Here is a 24,581-nt window from a genome sequence, read left to right on the forward strand (position 1 = left end):
TAGGTTAGGTGCGGGAAGTACAAGGACGCACAACAAGGATTCTCCAGGGCAACTCCCGGCGCGTGGAATTCCTCGAATCCACCTTTCAGGCCACACACGCGCCCTTAACCGCGCTCTTCAGCGTCGCGGCGGCGGGAGGCCTGGAGCCACGAGCCCCGAGGGACACCTGTGAGGGGCGGGGCCGCCCATCCGGGCCCCTCCGACCCCACGGCGCCCCGGCCCGGGCCCTGCAGGTGCTCACAGAGCGCGGGCCGCCCGCAGGGGGTGCTCCGCGTGCCGAGCGCGTCGTCAGCTCGTCGCAGGCTCCTGGAGGGCGGGCGCTGAGCTCACTTCTGCCGCTGGCGTGCGACCCGGTGTCACGGGCGCAATGTCGGCGACGTGACATCTTCGCCGGGAGGACCGTGCTCGACCCCGCGCCCAAGTGGCTCAGCAGGTCGGCCTGTTCGCAAGCCCTCAGCGACCTCAGTCGCTCCGGCCCGTCCCCGCTTCGCACCGCGGCAGGCCCAACGCCCACCCGGCCGCCCCCGCTCGCCCGGCCCTCGAGGCGCCCCGCGCACCAAGCCGGCCGCCCTGCACGCCGCTCCCGGCATGCTCCGCGGGCCCAGCGCGACCGCCACAGGCCCACGCTCCCACGCCGGGGCCCGCGAAAGGCCCCTTACCCAAGGTGCTCCGGGCGCGGCGCTCATTTGCATGTCCTACCGACAGGTACAGTCGACAGGTCAGGGGCGGCCTAGCCGGCACAACACCACACGTGCGAGCCTGGTGGGTGGCTCCGCGTCATCGCATTTGCCCCAACCTCCTGTGGTCAGCGAGGGCGGCGCACACTTCGGTCACCGTAAGTAAGAGGGGCGAGCAGCCGCCGTGCCTTATATACGCGCTGGGCGGAGTAGGTAGCGTGCTCGCTTCGGCAGCACATATACTAAAATTGGAACGATACAGAGAAGATTAGCATGGCCCCTGCGCAAGGATGACACGCAAATTCGTGAAGCGTTCCATATTTTTATGCAGCTCCCCAGCCATCTCACCCCGGTTATGAGTTAGCAGCAAAACTGGTTTTTGGAAAGATTGTTATGGAGGTCTGTTCTGAGTTTGTTTGTGTGCTTAAATGTTCTGAGTACAATTACGCATTCACGCTAGCAGCTACGAGCCTAGCACACCCGCGAGGTCCTCCTGGCCTTCCAGGGAATCTCCCGGCGTGGGACCTGATACCTGACCTCGCCGGTCACGTGACTCTTATCACGTTCCTAGGCCGTCCTGGTAGCCGCATCTGAACGCTTGTTCTGGTTGGTTCAAATCCGGTATTGGTTTGGGCAGTTAACGTTCCTCTCAAAATTTCCATCACAGAGAATCCGTCTGATTCAGGCACGGGTCAGAGTGCTCCTTAGGGGCCAGGTGAAAGCGGGCATACGAGAGCGGCCTCAGAAAGCCTCGAGAAAGCAGATCCGGATGGGCCCGCCGCCGTTAGCCAGGTCACTTGGTCCCGGAGCTCCAGCATCCACCGGCCGCCGACTCTGGTCTCATCCCGCGTAACCGCTCCCTGGTAGCGGTCTCTGTTCCAACGCAGCTCCAGGTGACAGAGCGTATTCACTCAGGCCTGAAACGGCCGAAGAAGGTCAAACGTCGGCTCGAGAAATGGGCACTAATGTTGCTTACTTCCTTTAGCAGATGCATTCCTTTAGCGATTTAATAATTTAGAAGTGATTTTGCAAGGATTCATGGACCAATTCATGTGCTAGTCTTCTACTGCCCGACAGAGCCTATACTCTGGCCCCTCTGCAGTTTGTGTTGTTGAGGGAGACAGGATCATACATTAAGTCGATTTCGTAATTTTTAATTTTTTTAAATTTATAAATTTATTTTTTATTGGTGTTCAATTTGCCAACATATAGAATAACACCTACTGCTCATCCCGTCAAGTGCCCCCTTCAGTGCCCGTCACCCAGTCACCCCCACCCCCTGCCCCCCTCCCCTTCCACCACCCCTAGTTCGTTTCCCAGAGTTAGGAGTCTCTCATGTTCTGCCTCCCTTTCTGATACTTCCCACTCATTTTTTCTTCTTTCCCCTTTATTCCCTGTCACTATTTTTTATATTCCCCAAATGAATGAGAACATACAATGTTTGTCCTCCTCCAATTGACTTACTTCACTCAGCATAATACCCTCCAGTTCCAACCATGTTGAAGCAAATGGTGGGTATTTGTCGTTTCTAATGGCTGAGGAATATTCCATTGTATACATAGACCACAGCTTCTTTATCCATTCATCTTTCGATGGACACCGAGGCTCCTTCCGCAGTTTGGCTATTGTGGACATTGCTGCTATAAACATCGGGGTGCAGGTGTCCCAGCGTTTCATTGCATCTGTATCTTTGGGGTAAATCCCCAACAGTGCAATTGCTGGGTCGTAGGGCAGGTATATTTTTAACTGTTTGAGGAACCTCCACACAGTTTTCCAGAGTGGCTGCACCAGTTCACATTCCCACCAACAGTGCAGGAGGGTTCCCCTTTCTCCACATCCTCTCCAACATTTGTCGTTTCCTGCCTTGTTAATTTTCCCCATTCTCACTGGTGTGAGGTGGTATCTCATTGTGGTTTTGATTTGTATTTCCCTGATGGCAAGTGATGCAGAACATTTTCTCATATGCATGTTGGCCATGTCTATGTCTTCCTCTGTGAGATTTCTCTTCATGTCTTTTGCCCATTTCATGATTGGATTGTTTGTTTCTTTGGTGTTGAGTTTAATAAGTTCTTTATAGATCTTGGAAACTAGCCCTTTATCTGATACGTCATTTGCAAATATCTTCTCCCATTCTGTAGGCTGTCTTTTAGTTTTGTTGACTGTATCCTTTGCTGTGCAAAAGCTTCTTATCTATTGGTCATCAAGACAGTGTGGTACTGGCACAAAAACAGACACATAGATCAATGGAACAGAATAGAGAATCCAGAAGTGGACCCTCAACTTTATGGTCAACTAATATTTGACAAAGCAGGAAAGACTATCCACTGGAAAAAAGACAGTCTCTTCAATAAATGGGGCTGGGAAAATTGGACATCCACATGCAGAAGAATGGAACTAGACCACTCTCTTGCACCATACACAAAGATAAACTCAAAATGGATGAAAGAGCTAAATGTGAGACAAGATTCCATCAAAATCCTAGAGGAGAACACAGGTGACCCTTTTTGAACTTGGCCACAGCAACTTCTTGCAAGATACATCCATGAGGGCAAGAGAAACAAAAGCAAAAATGAACTATTGGGACTTCATAATTTTTAAATTCTATACGGAAACTCAAACTGATGGTTTATTTCCGAGGTATGTAGACGGTTGCACATAAATTTCCAAGGGCAACTGAGCTTTGTTCACGTCTTAGACTGCTCCGGAGGAGTATCTTCCTAGCGAAATGTCACAATTTCATTATTCATATACTTAGGTGGATACCATCTCCTCGGGGTTAATCTGCAGAGGAAATCAGATGGCTGGGGAGCTGCATAAAAATATGGAACGCTTCACGAATTTGCGTGTCATCCTTGCGCAGGGGCCATGCTAATCTTCTCTGTATCGTTCCAATTTTAGTATATGTGCTGCCGAAGCGAGCACGCTACCTACTCCGCCCAGCGCGTATATAAGGCACGGCGGCTGCTCGCCCCTCTTACTTACGGTGACCGAAGTGTGCGCCGCCCTCGCTGACCACAGGAGGTTGGGGCAAATGCGATGACGCGGAGCCACCCACCAGGCTCGCACGTGTGGTGTTGTGCCGGCTAGGCCGCCCCTGACCTGTCGACTGTACCTGTCGGTAGGACATGCAAATGAGCGCCGCGCCCGGAGCACCTTGGGTAAGGGGCCTTTCGCGGGCCCCGGCGTGGGAGCGTGGGCCTGTGGCGGTCGCGCTGGGCCCGCGGAGCATGCCGGGAGCGGCGTGCAGGGCGGCCGGCTCGGTGCGCGGGGCGCCTCGAGGGCCGGGCGAGCGGGGGCGGCCGGGTGGGCGTTGGGCCTGCCGCGGTGCGAAGCGGGGACGGGCGGGCTCTGTGAGCGCCTGCACGTGTGTCAGGGTGTCCCTTTATGGAGAGCCTGATCCGTGGGACAGTCCTAGCGGCACTGACATTTAACACTTTAGATTTCCTGCCTATTCTTGTTTCCGTTGCACGGTTGCCCTGGGCTCTTGGTATCAGAACCGAGATCACCGCGTTGGCCTCCGCCCTCGGCGAGAGTCCGCTTGAGCGTCCGTCTCCCTCTCCCTCTGCCCTCCTGCTAGTGCTCTTGCTCTATCTAAAATAAATCTTAAAAAAATAAAAAATAAATATCACTTTGGGTCCCCAAAAAGGGACTAGATCGATGCGTTAGACTATAGCAAAATGTTGACTTCCTTGCGTGCTAAGTAAAGCATACAAGATTGTTCTCAGCTCATGAAATTTTTTAATGAGAATAAACGAGTTTTATTTTTTATATTCTGGAACATTTTGACTTTATTACCAAACATGTTGTCATAACAATTCCAATTGTCTGCGTTAGCCGTGGAATAAAACAATGTCTGTCCTTCCTTAGTGGTGTATAAAACTGTGGTGTATCTTGCAGTCAATGGCATTTTGGATCCAAATCGATGTTGTATCTCATTTTTCAGAGAAGGAAGCCGAGGCCGAGGCGAGTGTGCAGTGGTATCTCTGGGCACTGCTCGCACTGGCCCTATCCTCTGAGACCCGGCCCGCTGCCCTTTGTACTGTACCACTTGTAGTAGTAGTAGGTCATACTGTTTGCAGTAGGTTACAAAAAATAAATAAATAAAAGAGGAAAGCCTGCTATTTTACAACCACAGTTTTGATTTCTCATTTGACTGCAACAGTAGTACACACTGTTAAATGGAAAGTCTGCCTTTTCTTTTTCTTTTCCTTCACAGAAAGAGAATATTCAGTAATATGACACAACCCAAACAGGCGAAAACCACAAGTCATTTTCTCTTCAGGAATTTTGCTCTAATTAAAAATAAGAAACTCAACCAGAATTGTCACACCCTCCGGGGTAAGGAGCAGATGACTCACCCAGAACCGCAGCGCCGATGCCCAGCCTTACGTGGTGCACCCCTGGGGACCGGCCCAGGCTGCAGGTTGCGATCCCCACAAGCTCCTAAGCACGGGGGCCAGAGCACACCCCCCCCCCCCCGAAGGTTCTGATTTAATTCATTGTTTCTCTGTCTTTCTCCTCTGGGAGCTCACTGGTCTGCTTCAGGCTTATCAGCACCCTTCTCTCTGGCTCTTGTCTCCTTCCTCCTCCACTGGACACACTCCGCATAGGCGAGGCTGTGAGTTCCCTCCCACCAAGCCCCTTCCCCTGCCTGCCTTTTACGGCTCTTCCTCCTTCCTTGAGTTGCCCTCGTTGAGTGCCCAGTGACTCCTACACGTCTCACCTAGAAAGGACTCCAAGGGTCTTTCAAAACTCACCAGTCCTGAGTTTTATTTCTTCAGGGCTCTGCTAGTGAACCCCACAACGTCAAATATACTAGAGCACTGTTTGCCCGTCTTGCCTGGCGATAGATTCCTAGACCCACCTTCTCGCAGTGTCCAGAGATTAGCCGGTGCCGAGGCATTGAAAGGATGGATGCTCCCGCGCATCTCCCAGATGACTTACCTGTGTTTCACAGGCTGCTGTAAATGAAATGAGAAAGTCACTGTGGTAAGGCTGATGTGAGATATTTTTATGCATAGATTCCTTTCACAGCAACCATTTCCTTTCATTTGCAACAGATAACCTCCTGTTCTGTTTCACTGAAGGGGAAAAAAAAACAACAAAAAAACAAAAACGAGAGAGACTATCAGAGACCAGCTTCCTTAATTTTTTTTTCCTTACTACAAATTCACCTAAATACACGTGCTTCTCTGTTTCCTGTCTTCTGTTTCAGGAGAGGGGTATCCCTTGTATGGGAAAAACTTGTGCCCAAGTGGACAACTTTATTTTCTAGAACCCAGAGAATACCCTCCCAGGGTTACCTGATTCCAATTCTGTGGACACTTTGTAAATTATAAATAACTGATAGTGGTGCAAAATAGTTCTTCTTTATAGACATATAAAATTCGTCCGGGCCGGTAGAGATTCAGTAGACCTCTCTCCATCACTATGGAAGAAGTTAGTTTTGCTTCCATTTGCACATTCATTTCAACATTCCTTTACTTCATACAGATTTGTGATTTTTTATTTTTCTTTGAGATGGTTACAACGTCTACCTTTATCGATTAATATATTCAATAAAACCTTTAATCCATGTTCATTTTATATCTGTATGAAAGTCATGGTTTTTACCTTCTTTACAAAAAAACGGTCTTTCCCCCCTTTTTCCTTTTTCCTATCTGTAATTTCTGGATGCCCTTCTGTGCTCCAGGTATTTTAAGAACCAGTTACCTCAGACTCATGTTGAACAGTGTCACCATCTGGGTCCTGTCAATACTGCAGGCTTGTAACATAGGCACACAGGAACCCTGCCAAGTGTGGGCACTTTTTTTTTGTCTTAAAGTTAAACTCTTGGGGGGGGGGGGCATATTAAACTCTTTTAAGGACTGAAAAAGGGGCTTCTGGCAAACTCTTCACCACACTGTGGTGGGATGGGTCTAGAGTGTCCTCTGGACGACACTTCCTGGGTTCCTCTGTTTTTTTTTTTTTGTTAATTTTTTAAAAATTTAAATTTTTATTTAAATTCCATTAATTAGCATATAATGTATTATTGGTTTCAGAGGTAGAGGTCAGTGATTCATCAGTCTTACAGAATACCCAGTGCTCATTACATCATGTGCCCTTCTTAATTCCTCTTTGAATTCTGACATTTTCAATATTCTTGTGTCTGTATAGGCCAAGTGATTCAATTGCCTGGTCTTGCACACAAATCAGTTACAAGGATGAGCTATTTGTAACACATTTCTAGTCATTAAAACTCAAATGTAGAACATTCCTTTAAATGGCAGGGTTAAAAAAATCACCTTCCACACTGTGCACTTTGGGAGGATGTCTGTAGCATATAGAGCTGTGAAATTTGGCCTTGCAGGTTTGTTATTTTGATCTGTTTTAAATTAATATATGTTATATATATGCATATGTATTTTAAATAGTCTTTTAACAGTTTGTATGCCTTCTACTGAGCTGCCCAGTGGATTCACCTAACAAAACCAGATACAGGGACCCCCTGGTGGCTCAGTGGTTGAGCATCTGCCTTCTGCCCAGGGCGTGATCCTGGATCCTGAATCCTGGATCCTGGATCCTGGAGACCTGGGGTGGAGCCCCACTTCGGGCTCCCTGCATGGAGCCTGCTTCTCCCTCTGCCTGTGTCTCTGCCTCTCTCTGTGTGTCTCTCATGAATAAATAAAATTTAAAAACCTTAAAAAAAAAAAAAGCCAGATATACTTTTCACCATGTAAGTACAGCTCGTGGGTTACTTATTTTTTTTTCCGTGGGTTACTTAAAAACTGAAAAACATCTTTTTTTTGGGGGGGGCTCTCAAAAATGACAGCTTTTTGCCAACTCTCTGTTTTTCCCAATTTTAATATTGTTCTCTGTTAATTTTTTGGTTAGTCTTTGTTTTACTTACAGCAGTAAGTCATAGCCCACTGCTGCTAACAGTGATTGTTATTTAGTATTACAGTCTGACCATTTGGTGAGCTCTCTGCATGGATTAAGGATTTGCAGAGATCTAGTCTCTGTTGGTGAGACATAACAGAGAAACTAGTTTGTTAGTTTTGTTTTCATATTCATCTGTTTGGGCTTAAATCAATTAAGAATGTTGTGTTCCACCAGGAAGAAAAAGAGCTCTCTGATAATCTGAACCAGTAAATTTTTTTGTGCTTCTGTGTTTACTCTTGACTGACAACTGGAATTTTGGAATTAGAGCTCTAAACTCTGTATCTTTGTGAATGTGGTCTTTCCCTCTCAATGTATGAATGTGTAATGGTTTCCTAAATCTAGGTGGTATTAATAAATTAGATTATAAAATCTCAGGACGCCTGGGTGGCTCAGTGGTTGAGCGCCTGCCTTTGGCCTAGTGAGTGATCCTGGAGTCCCTGGATGGAGTCCCACATCGGGCTCCTGCATGGAGCCTACTTCTCCCTCTGCCTGTGTCTCTGCCTCTCTGTGTCTCTCATGAATAAATAAGTAAAATCTTAAAATATATATATATATATGTATATATATATATACATATATATATATATAATCTCCTAAATTAAAGGAGCCTTGTTCTGATTGGCTTATGAGATAAGTGCATATATAAATATAATTCTGTAATTCTCAGGAAATAAGGAAATGGAATTTAAAAAGTGCTAAATTTAAAAAGTATTTTAAAAGAAGCCAGTTCAGAAACATCTTAAAAATTTAAATTCACATAATTTAGGTAAATCTTAAGGCAAACTGGTTTAATAATTTGATTTAATAAAAACAGCTAGGTTTTCTGTGATTTATCAGTGTTATATGTAATACAAATGTACACTTATTATACTTGGGTATGTTTTTCTATATATATACAGGTTTACTGATCAAATAAGTTATCATTACTTCTACTTAGTGCTTGCTTATAAAAAATGTAAATTTCTGTTTGACCAAATTGATCCCTATTCTGATGACTTTATTTCATTAGTAATTGAGTTCTGGAATATGTCAACCTACAGATAGATTTCTAAGATCTAAGTAACTTAAAATCTTGGATTAGTATTAAATTGGGTTAATTAATGGAAAGTCATTGGATACCTACATTGTTTCTAAATAAGATTTAATGCTAAAGTATTATTAAGCATAATTTAAAATTTATATACCTTTGTTTCTAACTTCTATATACTATCAAAAGATGGTATCTTTGGGTCATGTTCATGAACATGTTCACTTTTGCCACATTGAGAAGTTGTGTAGAGGATATTATAAACTGTAGAAATTTGTGTTATATGAATTTATGAACTCTGGTAGGCTGATAAAATATTGGGGTGTGACAATTTACATTATCCATCACTCAGTTTTCTCTGCAAAATGGAATTGGTTAAAAGTTAAAATTATTATAAATGGTGGAGACTACATTGAGAAGGAATAGTTTCAGAGAAATATCACTGTGTATGTGCTTCTATTTTTTCAAGAAAAATACTACTTTTGTCCTAAAGCAGCAGCAAAAAGTGTTTCATAATATTACCTTATTTTTCTTTTAATCTCTCTACTATCTGTAATAAGTTCTCCTCTTTCATTCCTGATTTTGATCATTGTTTTCTGTCTTATTTTCTTGATCTGTCTGGAATTTTATCAGTTTTATTGTTATCTTACAAAAAAAACACTGCAGTTTTTGGATTCTTTTTTTTTTCCAATTGCTCATTCATTTCTATGCCATTGATTTTTGCTGTTTAGAGTTTCCTTCCTTCTATTTACTTTAGGTTTAATTTGCTCTTATTTCCCCATTTTTTTTAGTGGAAATTTAGATGATTAATTTTAGACTTTTATTCCTTTCCAATAGAAGCTTTTAAAGCCATAAATTTGCCTCTAGGCAATTTTAGCTGTACCTCACAAATTTTAATGTGTTTATGTTTTCAAGTATAAACACATATTTTCAAGTACAGTTCAAAATATTTACTTTCCTTTTTACTTTTTTTGGTCCCATGTATTATTTAGATGTTTATTTTTAGTTTCCAAATATTTGCATTTTCCAGATATTCTTTGTAGATTTTTCTTTCTAGAAAAATAGATTTTCTAGAAAAAGTATATTTTCTTTCTAGATATTTCTAGATTTTCTTTGCACTCTTTTTCTAATTCTCTTACAGTATGATTTCAATTATTTTAAATTTATTTTAAAAATTTATTAAGACTTGTTTTATAGCCCTAATGAATGTTCCATGTGCATATAAAAAGAATGCGCAGTTGTTGGCTGGAGTGTTCTATAAATGTTAATAGGTCCAGTTAGTTGATAATGTTCAAATCATGTACATCCTTACTGATTCTTCCATCATTTATTGAGAGAGGGCTGATGAAATGTCCAGCTGTAATTGTGGAGTTCTGTACTGGCCTTTCAGTTCCAACAATTTTTGCTTCAGAGTTTGGTTCTGATACCCAGCTGCATGAAGCCTTTATATTTCACACGTCCTTATCCACACTGTGGTTTCCTTCCCCCAACTGATTTTGTTTATTCACACAAGCTGAAGGTTTTTGTTTTCCCAGGAAATTTAAGCTTCAGTTCCACCAGAAAAACTGAGGCTACCTCATTGTAATATTTGACAATGTAAGCTGCAAGCAAAACATTTATCAATCAAATTTTCCTCACAGATTTATTTCTAAGAGGGGAAAAAAATATCTTTTTAGTTACTTGTATGTTTTGGGTATCATGGAAGGATTCCTGGGTCTGATGGTCAGAGTCAAATTCCAGCTCCCTGCCTTGGACACACCTTCTGTGAAAGAAATAATAGCAATATCTGTCCTACATGCTCCTGTGGATTGACAGGAGGCTCTGTGAGGAATGCTCAGGAAAGTGCCTTGTGTGTTGCAAAGCTCTGCAAGTGTATAAATTGCTGTTGTCACTATGAGAAACTTTTTCAACTTTAAGGTTTGCAGTGATTGTACATTTTTAGTCATTAATTCAAGAAGAACATTTGGGTATTTGCTGCCTCAGAGGCTTTCACTCATGCTGAAGGGCACCTACCTACAACTCTTAAACTGAAAGAAATACAATCCAATATCGATTGTCTGTTACCTTGGAAACTAGCACCATTTCAAAACACTGGAAAGAAGGCAGACAGTCTCTCCTGCCCGCTGCTCCCTTGCAGTCTATTCAATAAACTTCTGTCTCCTTTAAAAACAAAACAAAACAAAAATAAAATAAAATACTGGAAAGGAAACAATGTAACTGGGAGGAAAAGCACACTTGGGACCAAACACCTGTTTTTTTTTTCCCCCCCAAAGCTTAAAATACTAGGCACCTATTTAGCATTTCCTAATCATTTTTTAAACTTTAAAGTTGTATATATTTGGGTTGTGTTTGTTAAATACACAATGAAAATGAGACAGATAAGATCTGTTGTCACTTGGGGAAAGTTAATGATAATAATGAGTGATGTGGAGCATCATATGCTTGCTGGCTATCTGTATGTCTTCTTTGGAAAATTGTCTATTCAGATCCTCTGCCCATTTTTAAACTGGATTGCTTTTTTTTCTTTGCTGTTGTATTTATGAATCCCTTATATATTTTGGATATTAACCCTCTGTTGGATATATGGTTTGCTAATATTCTCTCTCATTCAGTAGGTCGTCTGTTCATTTTGTTCGTGATTTCCTTTGCTGTGCAGAAGCTTTTTAGTTTGAGGTAGTCCCACCTGTTTATTTTTGCTTCTGTTCCCTTTGCTTTTGGAATCAGATCCAAAAATTCATCTTTTAGACTGATGTCAAATAGCTTATTGCCTGTGTTTTCTTCTAAGAGTTTTATGGTTTCAGGTCCTACATTCCAGTCTTTAATCCAATTGAGTTCATTTTTGTGTCTGGTTAAGACAGTGGTCTAGTTTCATTTTTTTGCTTGTAGCTGTCCTGTTTTCCCAGCATCATTTATTGAAGAGACTGTACATTCTTGCCTCCTTTGTTATAAATTAATTGATCATATATGCATGGGTTTATTTCTGGGTTCTCTATTCTGTTCTCTTTATCTGTCTATTTTTATGCCAATATCATACTGTTTTGATTATGATAGCTATGTAATATAGTACGAAATGAGGGAGCATAATAATGTCTCTGGATTTGTTCTTTTCTGTCAAGATAGCTTTGGGTTTTTGGGGTCTTTTGTAGTTCCATGCAAGTTTTAGGATTGTTTGTTCTGTTTCTGTGAAAAATGACATTGGAATTTTGATACGAATTACGAGATATTTGTATTTTGCTTTGGGTAATATGGATATTTTAATAACAGTAATTTTTCTAATTTATGAGTTTGGAATACCCTTCTATTTTTTTGTCTCTTCTACAGTTTCTTTCATCAGTGACTTTTAGTTTTCAGTGTACAGGTCTTTGATCCCTTGGTTAAATTTATTCCTAGGTATTTTATTCTTTTTGATGCAGTTGTAAATACAGTTGTTTTCTTGATTTCTTTCTGATAGTTTGTTGTTAGTGATAGAAGTGCAACTGATTTCTAATATTGATTTTGTACCCTACTCCTTTACTGAAGTTATTTTTTTTTTTTTTTTTTTTTTATGATAGTCACAGAGAGAGAGAGAGAGAGGCAGAGACACAGGCAGAGGGAGAAGCAGGCTCCATTCACCGGGAGCCCGATGTGGGATTTGATCCCGGGTCTCCGGGATCGCGCCCTGGGCCAAAGGCAGGCGCCAAACCGCTGCACCACCCAGGGATCCCTATTTTTTAGTTTTAACAATTTTTCTTTTTGGTGGAGTCTTCAGGGTTTTCCGTATATAATGATCCTGTCATCCACAAATAATGACAATCTTTCTTTCTATTTTGGATGCCTTTTGTTTGTTTGTTTGTTTATTTTTACCTAATTGCCCTGTCAAGGACTTCCAATACTCTGTAGAATAAAAGTGGGGAGAGTGGGCATCTTTGTCTTATTCCTGATCTTAGAGGAAAAACTTTCAGCTTTTCACTAGTGGGTATGGTATTAGCTGTGGACTTGTCATACATGACTTTTATTATGTGGCAGTAAATTCTCTCTATATCCACTTTGTTAAGGACTTTTAATCATAAATGGATGTTGAATTTTGTCATATGCTTTTTCTGCATCTAATGAGATGACTTTTATCCTTCATTTTGTTAATGCAGTGTATCATGTTGATTGATTTGTGGATGTTGAACCATCTTTGCATCCCTGAAATAAATCTCACGTGGTCATAGTTTGATCCTTTTAATACATTATTGAATTTGGTTTGCTAATATTTTGTTGAGGATGTTTGCATCTAAATTCACCAGGAATATTAGTCTGTAATTTTCTCTTTTTGTGATGCACTTATCTGGATTTGGTATCAGAGTAATGCTGGCCTCGTAAAATGGGTTTGGGAGTGTTCCCTCTTCTTCAACGTTTTGTAAGAGGTTGAGAGGGATGGATATTAAATCTTCTTTGAATGTTTGGTAGAATTCACCAGTGAAGTTGTCTGGTCCTGTATTTTTGTTTGTTGAGAAGTTTTTGATTACTTACTCAATCTCCTTACTAGTACTTGATCTATTCAGAGTTTCTATGTCTTCCTGATTCATTCTTGGAAGATTATACAATTCTAAGAATGTATGTACTCCTTCTACGTTGTCCAATTTGTTGACATATAATTGTTCATAATAGTTTCTTATGATCCCTTATATTTCTCTGGTATCAGTTGTTAACTTCTCTTTTATTTCTTTTCTTTTTTTCTCATTAAACTTCTGTTTTAATGGGTCTCAAAATTCTGTGACAGGTTTTTGGTCAAGTTGTTTCCATTAAAAAGTACTGATTTTAAAAACTAATAACTTAAAACTGCCACACACACACACACACACACACACACACAAAAACCCCAAATGGTCCACTAAACATTCTCTTTTCCTTCCAAAGGTTTTACAATGCATTGTTATCATTAACCAGTCCTTTACTATTAAACTTAAGTGGCCAATTGACACAAACAGTTCTGAGACCGTTCTTCCACCACTGATTAAGACTGGGGCAGGGGGGATCTCGGGGTGGCTCAGCGGTTTAGCGCCTCCCTTCAGCCCAGGGTGTGATCCTGGAGTCCCGGGATTGAGTTGGGCTCTTGGCATGGGGCCTGCTTCTCCCTCTGCTTGTATCTCTGCCTCTCTCTCTGTGTCTCTCATAAATAAAATCTTAAAAAAAAAAAAAAAAAAAAAAGACTGGAGTGGCAGGTATTGTGGATAATATTCATTTAGCCTTCTGGGCAGACTTGGTGACTTTGCCAGCTCCAGCTGCCTTCTTGTCCACTGCTGTCACCAGCCACGTTGCCATGACGAACGTCTTTGACAGATACGTTCTTGACATTGAAGCCCACATTGTCCCCAAGAAGAGCCTCACTCAAAGCTTCATGGTGCATTTTGACAGACTTTACTTCAGTTGTAATATTGACTGGAGCAAAGGTGGCCACCATGCCAGGCCCAAGAACACCAGTCTCCACTTGACCCACTGGGACAGTACCGATACCACCAATTTTGTAGATGTCCTGGAGAGGCAGACGCAAGGGCTTATCAGTTGGACGAGTTGGTGGCAGACTGCAAGCCAGAGCTTCAAGCAGTGTGGTTCCACTGGCATTCCTGTCTTTACAGGTGACTTTCCATCCCTTGAACCAAGGCATGTTAGCACTTGGCTCCAGCATGTCCAGAAATTGGCACAAATGCTACTGTGTCAGGGTTGTAGCCAATTTTCTTAATGTAGGTGCTGACTTCCTTAATGATTTCCCTGTATCTCTTCTGGCTGTAGGGTGGCTCAGTGGAATCCATTTTGTTAACACCAACAATTAGTTGTTTTACACCCAGTGTGTAAGCCAGAAGGGCATGCTCACAGGTCTGCCCATTCTTGGAGATACCTGCTTCAAATTCACCAACACCAGCAGCAACAATCAGGACAGCACAGTCAGCCTGAAGTGTGCCTGTAATCGTGTTTTTGATAAAGTCTCTGTGTCCTGGGGCATCAATGATGGTCACGTAATACTTGCTGGTCTCAAATTTCCACAGGGAGATATCAATGGCAATACCACATTCACGTTCAGCTTATTCAAGACCCAGACATACTCGAAGGAGACTTTTTCCAACTTAGCAGCCTCCTTCTCAAATTTTTTGATAGTTCTTTTGTTGATCCCACCACATTTGTAGATCAGATGGCCAATAGTGGTAGACTTGCCCGAATCTACGTATCCAATGACGATGATGTTGATGTGAGTCTTTTCCTTTCCCATTTTAGTTTAGGTTTAGCGGTGGTTTTCATGACACCTGTGTTCTGGCAGCAAACCCGTTGTGAAAAAGCAACTTCTTTTTTTATTTCTGATTTTATTTATCTGAGCCTTCTCTCTTGATTAACTAATGGTTTGTTAATTTTGTTTATCCTTTCAAAGAACCAACTCTTAGTTTCATTGATCTTTTCTACTGTTTTTTTAGTCTTTATTTCATTATTTCTATTCTGATCTTATTATTTCCTTCCTTCTACTATCTCTAGGCTTCATTTGTTCTTCTTTTTCTAGTTCCTTTAGGTGTAGAGTTTGGTATTCATTTGAGATTTTTCTTTTCTTTTTTTTTTTTTAATAGGCCTTTATCACTAGGCACTTTCCTCTTTAAAACTGATTTTATTACATCCCATATATTTTGGTATGGTATTTTCATTTTTATTTTTTTCTAGGTATTTAATATATTTCTCTTTTGATTTCTTCATTGACCCAGTAATTAATTGTTCAGTAGTATATTGTTTAATCTCCACATAATTGTTTTATTTTTCAGTTTTCTTTTTGTAATTGCTATTGAATTTCATACCATTGTGGTTGGAAAAGATGCTTGATATGATTTCAATCTTGGTTTTACTCAGACTTGTATATTGGCCTATCCTGTCCATGTAACCTATTCTGGAGAATATTTTGTGTGCACTTGAGAAGAATGTGTATTTTGATGCTCTTGGATGTACTGTTCTGTATATATTAAGTCCATCTGATCTAATGTGTCATTTAAGGCCAATGTTTCCTTAATGGTTTTCTATTTGCATAATCCTTTGATGTAAGCGGATTGCTAAAGTCCCCCTAATATTATTGTATTGCTGTCAATTCTTCCTTTAGGTCTGTTACTGTTTGCTTTATATATTTTTGGTACTCCTATGTTGGATACATATAAATTTACAAATGTTTTATCTTCTTGTTAGAATGGCTTTTTACCATTATGCAATGTCCTTCTTTATCTTTTATTACAATCTTTGTTGTAAAGTCTGTTTTGTCTAATTAAAGTATAGCTACCCAGCTTTCTTTTCATTTCCATTTACATGGAGTATCTTTTTCTGTTCCTTCACTTTCTGTGTGTATCCTTACATCTGAAGTAAATCTCTTTCAGGCAGCATGTAGATGAGCCTTATTTTTTTTATCCATTCAGTCACTCTGTGTCTTTTATAATGGAGGATTTAGTCCACTTACATTTAAAGTAATTATTGATAGGTATGTATTAATTGCCATTTTATTAATTGTTTTCTAGCTGTTCTTGTATTTTTGTAGTTACTCCCTTTTCCTTTCTTCTCTTACTTTCTTCTCTTGTGGTTTTATGACTTTCTATAGTGGTTGTTTTTTTGTTTTTGTTTTTGTTTTTTGTTTTTTGTTTTTTGTTTCTTGTTTTTTGTTTGTGAAATTTCTTTCTCATTTCCTTTTCTGTATCCACTGTAGGTTTTTGCTTTGTGGTTACCATGAGGTTCACATATAACATCCTCTATATGTAACATTTTGTTTTAAGTTGATAACAACTTAAATTTGAACTCATTCAAAAACTACATTTTTACTTACCTCTTCACATTTTATGTTTTTTTTTCACATTTTATGTTTTGATGTTACATTTTATTTCTTTTTATTTTATGTATCTCATAACTAATTATTGTACTGTTAGATAGTTTTATTACATTTGTCTTTTAGCCTTCATTCTAGCTTTATAAGTGATTAATCCATATCTTTACTGCATATGTAACTTTGCCAGTGAGGTTTTTACTTTCATATACTTTCTTGTTATTAATTAGTGACACTCTTTTTCAACTTAAAGAAGTCCTTTTAACATATCTTTTTTTAAAAAAAGATTTATTTATTTATTTATTCATGAGAGAGAAAGAGAGAGAGAGAGAGTGAGAGGAAGAAGAGACACAGGTAGAGGGAGAAGCAGGCTCCATGCAGGGATCCTGATGTGGGACGCGATCCCAGGACTCCAAGGATCATGCCCTGGGCTGAAGGCAGGTGCTAAACTGCTGAGCCACCCAGGGATCCCCCTTTTAACATTTCTTGTAAGGCTGGTTTAGAGATGATGAACTCCTTTAGCTTTTGCTTGTCTAGAAAACTCTTTACCTCTCCCTCAGTTCTGAAGGATATTCTTGCCTGGTAATGTATTCTTGGTTGGAAGTTTTATCCTTTTAGCTCTTTGAATATATCATGCAAACTGCAAAGTTTCTGCTGAAAAATCTGTTATATTCTTATAGGGGTTCCCTTGTATGTAACAAGTGGTTTTTCTTTTGCTACTTTTAAGATTCTTTCTATAACTTTTGACATTTTAATTGTACATGTCTTGGTGTGGCTTTCTTTGGGTTCATCTTATTTGAAATTCTCTGTGCTTCTGGGACCTGGATGTCTGTTTCCTTCTGTAGGTTAGGGAAATTTTCAGCCATTACTTTTCCAAATACATTTTCTGCCCCCTTCTCTCTGTTTTTTCCTCCTGGGACCCCTATAATGTGAATGTTGTTCTGTTTGGTGTCATATAGGTCCCTTGAGCTATCTTTACTTTTTAATTTTTTTAAATTTTTTATTTTTTTGCTGCTATGTTAGGGTAAGTTCCATTGCCCTATCTTCCAGATTGTTGGTCTTTTCTTCTACTTCATCCAGTCTGCTTTTGAACCTCTCTAGTATATTTTCCAGTTCAGTTATTGTGTTCTTCAACTCTGGGATGTCTATTTGGTAGTTTCTTTCTTTCTTTCTTTCTTTCTTTCTTTCTTTCTTTCTTTCTTTCTTTTTTAAGATTTTATTTATTTATTCATGAGAGACACAGAGAGAGAGAGAGAGAGAGAGAGAGAGACTGACTGGCAGAGACAGGCAGAGGGAGAAGCAGGCCCCATGCAGAGAGCCTGGGTCTCCAGGATCACATCCTGGGCTGAAGGCAGCACTAAACTGCTGAGCCCCCAGGCTGCACTATTTGGTAGTTTCTTATATTTTCTGATTCTTTGTTGAAGTTCTCACTGTGTTCTTTTATTCTTATCTTGAATTAGGTAAGCATCTTTATAACCATTACTTTGAGTTCTTTATCAGGTAGATTACTTATATCTGTTTCATTAATGTCTTTTTCTGAGATTTTATTTTGTTTATTTGGAACATATTCTTTTATTTTCTCATTTAGCTTGGCTCTCTGTGTTTGTTTTATATATTTAGGCAAAACTGCTACTTCTCCCAGTCTTGAAGGAGTGGCCTTGTGTAGGTGATGAAACTTTCCATTCAACCTTGACCTAGCCTTTGGCTGGCTCTTGAACCTTTGTGACTGTCTGCATAGCCTGATTTATTCTGAATAGCTCCCTGATGTTGAGGGTAGGCCAAGACTTGACAGTAATCTGAAGGGAAGGATCTTATTTAGAACCTAGTTTTGGGCAGATTGGAAGCAAGACCCTCAAGCAGCAGCTTTTAAAATATAAAAAATATATACAGTCCTGTGGGGCCACAATCTTAAACCCTGCTGGCCTTCAGACCAGGAGATCTAGAGGTATCCCTGGTGATAGTTGCAAAAAAATCAGGGTTCCAGATAATGTATAAGCTCCTTTCTAGGAGGTGTCATCAAGCCACAGTGAGGGCAAGGAAGCACACAATTATGGTGTCTTTTTTTTTTTTTTTTTTTTAATTATGGTGTCTTCTTGAGTGCATCTGTAGCCTCTAGATGTGTGTCAAATCTGAAGCCTGTCCCAGGCTGAAGCTGTAAGACAAGTAAATAGGCCTTTTTCACAGGACACGTTTTTAATCTGTTGTCTCTGAATTGACCTAGAGGTCGTAGTCTCCTAAGAACTGTCTTTCTGATTGTTACAGTCTTGTGGAGCCCAGAAATGCAAGCCCCATGGCAATCAAGGTTAGGCAATCAAGAGGCATCCCCTGTGTGGGACTGGAGAGTATAAGGGGTGAAGCACAATCACTGACTTCAGCATGGCAGTGGGAAAATCCCTTGACTGCATGTGCAAGCAGCTTCAGTTATATAGTAGGATATCTCATCTATGTGTATCTGCCAGCCCTAGCAAGGGAGTGTGAGAATGCCAAGCACACTTGCATTGTTAGGCCCTAGCCAGGAAGCAGGGGTGTGCTACAACCCCTGTACTCCCCAGCTATAGCAAGGAAGCATGACAATACCATGACTGCTCATGCTTGGCAGCCTTAGCCAGGGAACAGGGGAGTGCTGAAACCTCTTACCCCACTGGACTTACAAGGTAGTGGGATGGTGCTGCATCTGCATGTGTCTTCCTGTGCTAGGAAGATAGAGAATACAAAAATAGCATCTACCAGAGAGTCCCAATTATCTCCTGCCCCTCCAGCAGATGCTTTAAGATTTGCAAATGAATTCCTTCACATATAGTCTAGGGCACTATTCAAATTGCTGCTTTTATACTGAGTCCTAGGGTGAGTGAGACTGCATGCAAGCCATTCATTCATTCATTCATTCACTTATTTTTAAGTAGTCTCCACATCCAGTGTGGAGCCCATCATGGGGCCTTAACTCACAACCCTGAGATCAAGACTGAGATTAAGACCTGAGCTGATATCAAGAGTTATTCACTTAACTGACTGAGCCACCTGGGCACCTCTGCATGTAAACCCTTTCAAAGAAGAATCTCAGTTGCCTATAATCCTTTTGGTCCCTTAAATGCAAGTCCCGTTGGTTTTTAAAGCCAGATTCTTGGGGCAGCCCAGGGTGGCTCAGCGGTTTAGGGCTACCTTCAGCCCAGGGTGTGATCCTGGAGTCCTAGGATCGAGTCCCACGTCGGGCTCCCTACATGGAGCCTGCTTTTCCCTCTGCCTGTCTCTCTCTCTCTCTCTGTCTCTCATGAATAAATAAATTTAAAAATCTTTAAAAAAAAAAATAAAGCCAGACTCTTTGGGGGCTTGACTCTCTGCTGCAGGTCCCAAGGGTACCTGATGTGGACACAAACCCCTTGCTCCTCCAGGAGAAGCTTTTTACTTTTGAGACCTCTCCCTATTGTGGGTTCCAGCAGAAAGGGTAGAGTTTTTGGCAAGACTCCATCTCTGCTTCTCCTACCCCACTTGACTGGTTCTTTCATTATTTGTTGTGGACGAGCTGTTCAGCTAGTTTTCAGTTCTTTTTCAGAAGGAATTGTTTCAGATGTAGTTGTAGTTTTGGTGTGTCTGTGGAAGGAGATAAGTTCAAAATTTTCCTTCACTAGCATCTTGGACCACCAGGATTAAAATAAATCCAGATTCCTGGATTGTGTTTCAGTAGGTCTGGAGAGGAGCCTTGGAATCTGTGTTTTAGTAGGCACCCAAGGGATTATGATGCAGGGCCCTGTGGGCTACTGAGAATCCCTGTGTTTTCCAATTGCTGACCTGATTTTTCTCTTTTATCTGAAATCCAATGAGCCTAAAACTAGCTTTCCATGAATAGATAGAGATTTCTCTTCCCTGTCATCATTCCTGGACCAGTTTTATAAATGTACTCATTGTCATCTTTGGTCTTCCATCTTTCTTCTCCTTCCTTCCTCCTCCTCTTTCCTCTTCTTACTTCTTCCTTCCTTTTTCTTCTCTCTTGTTGAGTCATTCATTAAGTCCTATTGTCTCCTTCTTCTCTGTCTTCATTCATGTTACATTTCATTCTTATGGCCCCTCTTCCAAAACCCCACCCTCATCAGCTCACTCCTGGACTACCCAAAAGGCTTCTAGCTTCTCTTGTCCTAATTTTTATTATTTATTTATTTATTTATTTATTTATTTATTTATTTATTTATTTATTTATTTAATGAGAGACACAGAGAGAGCAGCAGAGACCTAGGAAGAGGGAGAAACAGGGTCCCCATGGGGAACTCAATGCGGGACTCAATCCCAGGACCCTGGGATTATGACCTGAGCCAAAGGCAGACACTTAGCCACTGAGACACCCAGGCACCCCTCTTTTATCCTTCTTTAATCCTTCTTTCACATAGTGGACTATTATTTTGTACAAACATCATTTTTACACATGCCACTCACCTACCTACTCAAGAATAAGTAGTGATTTTCTGTCTTCCTTATCAGAACTGAACTTCTTTCCTTATTTATTTATATTTTTTGGGGGAGGGCGGGGCAGAAGGTAATGGAGAAAGAGAATCTTAAGCAGGCTCCATGCCCAGCATGGAGCCTGATGTGGGGCTAGATCTCACAATCCTGATATCATGACCTGAGCTGAAATCAAGAGTCAGACACTTAACTGACTGAACCATCCAGGTGCCCCTCCCTAAGATTTTGTATTATCCTTCAACTACACTCCTCATTATCCCCAAATTATGTATTTTTAGTCTCTGAACTAGTGCCTCTAGTCCATATTTTAGACATAATTTATTTACTCTTGCCTTTGAGTATATATTCTCAAAATATATTTATTATAAACTTCCATGGACAGAGAACTACTTTGTTAAAGGGGATTGTTGATATATTGAATACATTATTATAAATCCCTTCACATAGAGAAGGGCTAGGGAGGAAACCAAGAGGACTGATGAACTGATTGGTTGAGGACTCTACATTTTATTTTATCATGTATGTAAAGTTCCCTTTGGTGGTTTCCTTAAATTGGGTTTCTCTTGCTCAGTGAACTTTTAGATGAGGTAGAGTGCCTTTTATTATATTACCTATTGGTAAAATTCCCCTAAAGCTGAATGGCCAAAATTTTAAATCAATATATAGATTCCTTTGAATACCTTAAAAAAATGTTTCCTGTTTTGAGCAGCTGTATATTTAGTTAAACTGGATCTACTAAGACAAAGCTCTGACATATTTTAATATTGGAAACCCTATCCCAAAATTCAGGAGAGGTAGTGTTGCTATCATAACAGATCTTTTGTTCTTTGTATTCTAGTCCTTTGGTGTCTCTGGTAGCCACAACTCATGTTGGAGATGGTGTAAATACTTGATAAGTCCACATATGTTTCTTTTCAGAGCACTTATTGAGGTTGGCCCCTGTCCACCCCCTTGAGAAAGATTTACAGTTCTCCACCTCTTTCACCACAGCATCACACCCCTAAGGGAGACCCCTCTTTCTGACAGTAACAGAGATATACTACATCAGCTCTCAAAAGATCTCTCGCTTTTCTCCTCTCTGGGTAAGATGGGCAGTGTGTATATTATTTGAAAAAGTTCCTTAAGTAATTTTGAAACCCCACCCATTCCCACTAGAATCACAGCTTTTATATATCTTAATTGCATCTTCCTTAATATCACTAAAATTCATTGGCTTATCAGTTTCTGAAATATTTTTACAGTTTACCTCTGTATTTATAGTTATGAAAAAGTATTCTTTGTAATTTGTCACTTTTGCTTTATATAATTATGTGCTTACAAGTTCAAGATTGTTACATCTTTTCAAGGTGTTTTTTTTTTTATCTTTATGTAGTGTATTTCTTTATCTCTGTTAATGCTGCTGCATTATCTTTTATATTGTTTGATATTAATATTGCTAAGTATGCTTTCTTTTGGTTAATATTTGCTTGGCATATCTATATCTTCATTTTCATATGTTTGATGTGATTTTTTAAAGTTATGCTTTTTTTTTTATAAGTAGCACTATTTGGATCTTAAAAAACTGACCTACACTTTTATCCCATTTTCTCATGGTGGCTTTAATCCAGGGATTGGTACCATTTTCCTATAAAGGACCAGACAGTAAACATCTTGGAATCTATGGGCCTTGTATATGTATCTCTGTTATAACTACTCAAGCATAGCCACTGACAGTACATAAATGAATGCACATGGCTTGAATTGGCCTGCTAGGCATAGTTTGTGAACCTCTGGGCTTAGTCCATTTACATTTTTGTGGTTGATAATGTATCTGGACTCCTGTCATCTTATTTTGTGTTTTTGTTTATCATCTGTTACTTAGGGCATTGATACCTGAGGTTACAGATGAACCAAAAATAATTCTTATTTTTATGGTTAAGGATTAAATATACCATTATTATATTTTTGTCAGTTTTTTGTATTTGTGGTCCTGGATTCTTTCTTGTTGAAGTGCATTCTTTAGTTTTTTATTTGTTTGCTTGTTTTTTCAATGAGAGTCTCTGGGTGGTAAGCTCCCTTACTCTATTAGACCTGAATAGCTAGGTACGGAATTCAAGGTGGATAATTTATTTTCTCTTAGTATGTGGAACACGTTACTCCATTTTCTTCTGACATTAATTATTGCTGATGATACACCTATTGTCAGTTTAATTGTCAGTTTAATTGTCATTGCTTCAGAGGAATTTGTCTTTTCTCTCTAGTAACTTTTATAATGCTCTGTAGTTTGACCACACACTAGGACTGTGGATTTATGTTTATTGATTCACATTGCCTCTCAGAGCCCTTTTTCAAACTGTGGACTCTTTTCCCCAGTTCTCAAAAGTTATTAGCCATTCACCATTTGAATATTGCTTCTCTCCCCTTAACTCTCTGCTCTTGTAGAACCGATTAGATGTATTTTGAAACTTCTCAATGTATTCTCCAGGTTTCTTAACTACCCTTTCATAACTTTTTTCTCCTTCTCTGTGGTTTGTTCTCAGTGCAATATTTAAATTCCTAATCTTCTTTTGAGTATGTACAGACTTGAAGTAATATCATCTATTAAGGTTTTCAGTTTCTTTATTTTCCATTTATTATGTGTTTCATGCATCTCCTCTAATATCATTTGTGCCTATTTTTGAATTTTAATTTTTTAAAAGATTTTATTTATTTATTTATTTGACAGAGAGTGAGAGAGCACAAGCAGGGGAAGTAGTGGGCAGAGGGAGTAGGAAAGGGAAAAGCAAGCAGGCTCTGCACTGAGCAGGGAGCCCAGCGTGGAGCTGGATCCCAGGACCCTGGGATCATGACCTGAACCAAAGTAGACGCTCAACCGACTGAGCCACCCAGGTGCCCCATGTTTGAGCTTTAAAAAAAAAAAAATTATTTATTTACTCATCAGAGAGAGGCAGAGACACAGGCAGAGGGAGAAGCAGGCTCCCTGCAGGGAGCCTGATGCAGGACTGGATCCCAGGACCCCAGGATCAGGCCCTGAGCCGAAGGCAGACACTCAACCCCTGAGCCACCCAGGTGTCCCCCCTTGTTTGAATGAATATTATTCCTTTCTTCATCTCTGAGGGTTCTGAAAATACATAAAAACTTTTTAGATTATTCTATTATTTTCATTTGCAATGTTGACTTTCATTGGTTGTCTTTTCTTATTAAGAGATTCTCCCTTTCTCCTTCCTTATTTCTTCACTCATTCCTCTCTGAATGTTGTCTCTACCCCAGATCCCTTGGAACGCCTGTTCAGAACCAGGTATGGTATTGTGGTTGGAGAGTACTCTGAATCGTCACAGGTCCTGTCCCTGCATTTGTGGGTAGCCTTGATCAGGTCCTTGTCACATTAGCTTGATTTCAGGATTGTGCTCATTTCCTCCTATCTCCTTAGGTTTTAGCTTCACAGGAGGCCTAACCTCAGTCAGCAGCTGTAGAACCTCCTGTCACATCCCTGATTTCCCACAGTGAGCCTGGCTCAGGGCACCTGCCTTGGGCTGAGCTTCTCTCCCCAAGAGCTAAAATCAGTTTGGTACAAGGAGATCATTATCTTGCTTTAGAGCACACCTTTTAAATATCTTCTTTTTACCTTTTATCTGTTCATGTTTGGAGCAGTGGTAGGAGAGGTATGGTTCCATTCCTCTTCTTTTAGGAACCATTCCACCCTGATCTGAGAGGTTTCTCTTAT

General features: G+C 40.5%; 1 protein-coding gene and 2 non-coding genes across 4 annotated transcripts in view; 2 read left to right on the plus strand and 1 right to left on the minus strand.

Moving 5' to 3' along the window:
• Positions 1-895: 895 nt before the first annotated feature.
• LOC140640814 (U6 spliceosomal RNA) lies at positions 896-1,002 on the plus strand. Its single transcript, XR_012037433.1, has one exon. It is a non-coding gene; the product is annotated as a U6 spliceosomal RNA (small nuclear RNA).
• Positions 1,003-1,197: 195 nt separating this feature from the next.
• The window catches only part of AKAP6 (A-kinase anchoring protein 6), a 568,763-nt gene continuing 545,379 nt past the window's right edge, over positions 1,198-24,581 (plus strand). The window contains exon 1 of one of the 2 annotated variants that reach the window (XM_072838209.1): positions 1,198-1,570. The gene's annotated coding sequence lies outside the window, so the exon portion shown is untranslated. The remainder of the gene's footprint in view (positions 1,571-24,581) is intronic. The other variant, XM_072838213.1, reaches the window with a different exon arrangement.
• Positions 3,493-3,599, minus strand: LOC140640816 (U6 spliceosomal RNA). The gene has a single exon (XR_012037434.1). It is a non-coding gene; the product is annotated as a U6 spliceosomal RNA (small nuclear RNA).

This window comes from Canis lupus, chromosome 9 (genome assembly GCF_048164855.1).
Source record: "Canis lupus baileyi chromosome 9, mCanLup2.hap1, whole genome shotgun sequence".
NCBI classification, from domain to species: domain Eukaryota; kingdom Metazoa; phylum Chordata; class Mammalia; order Carnivora; family Canidae; genus Canis; species Canis lupus.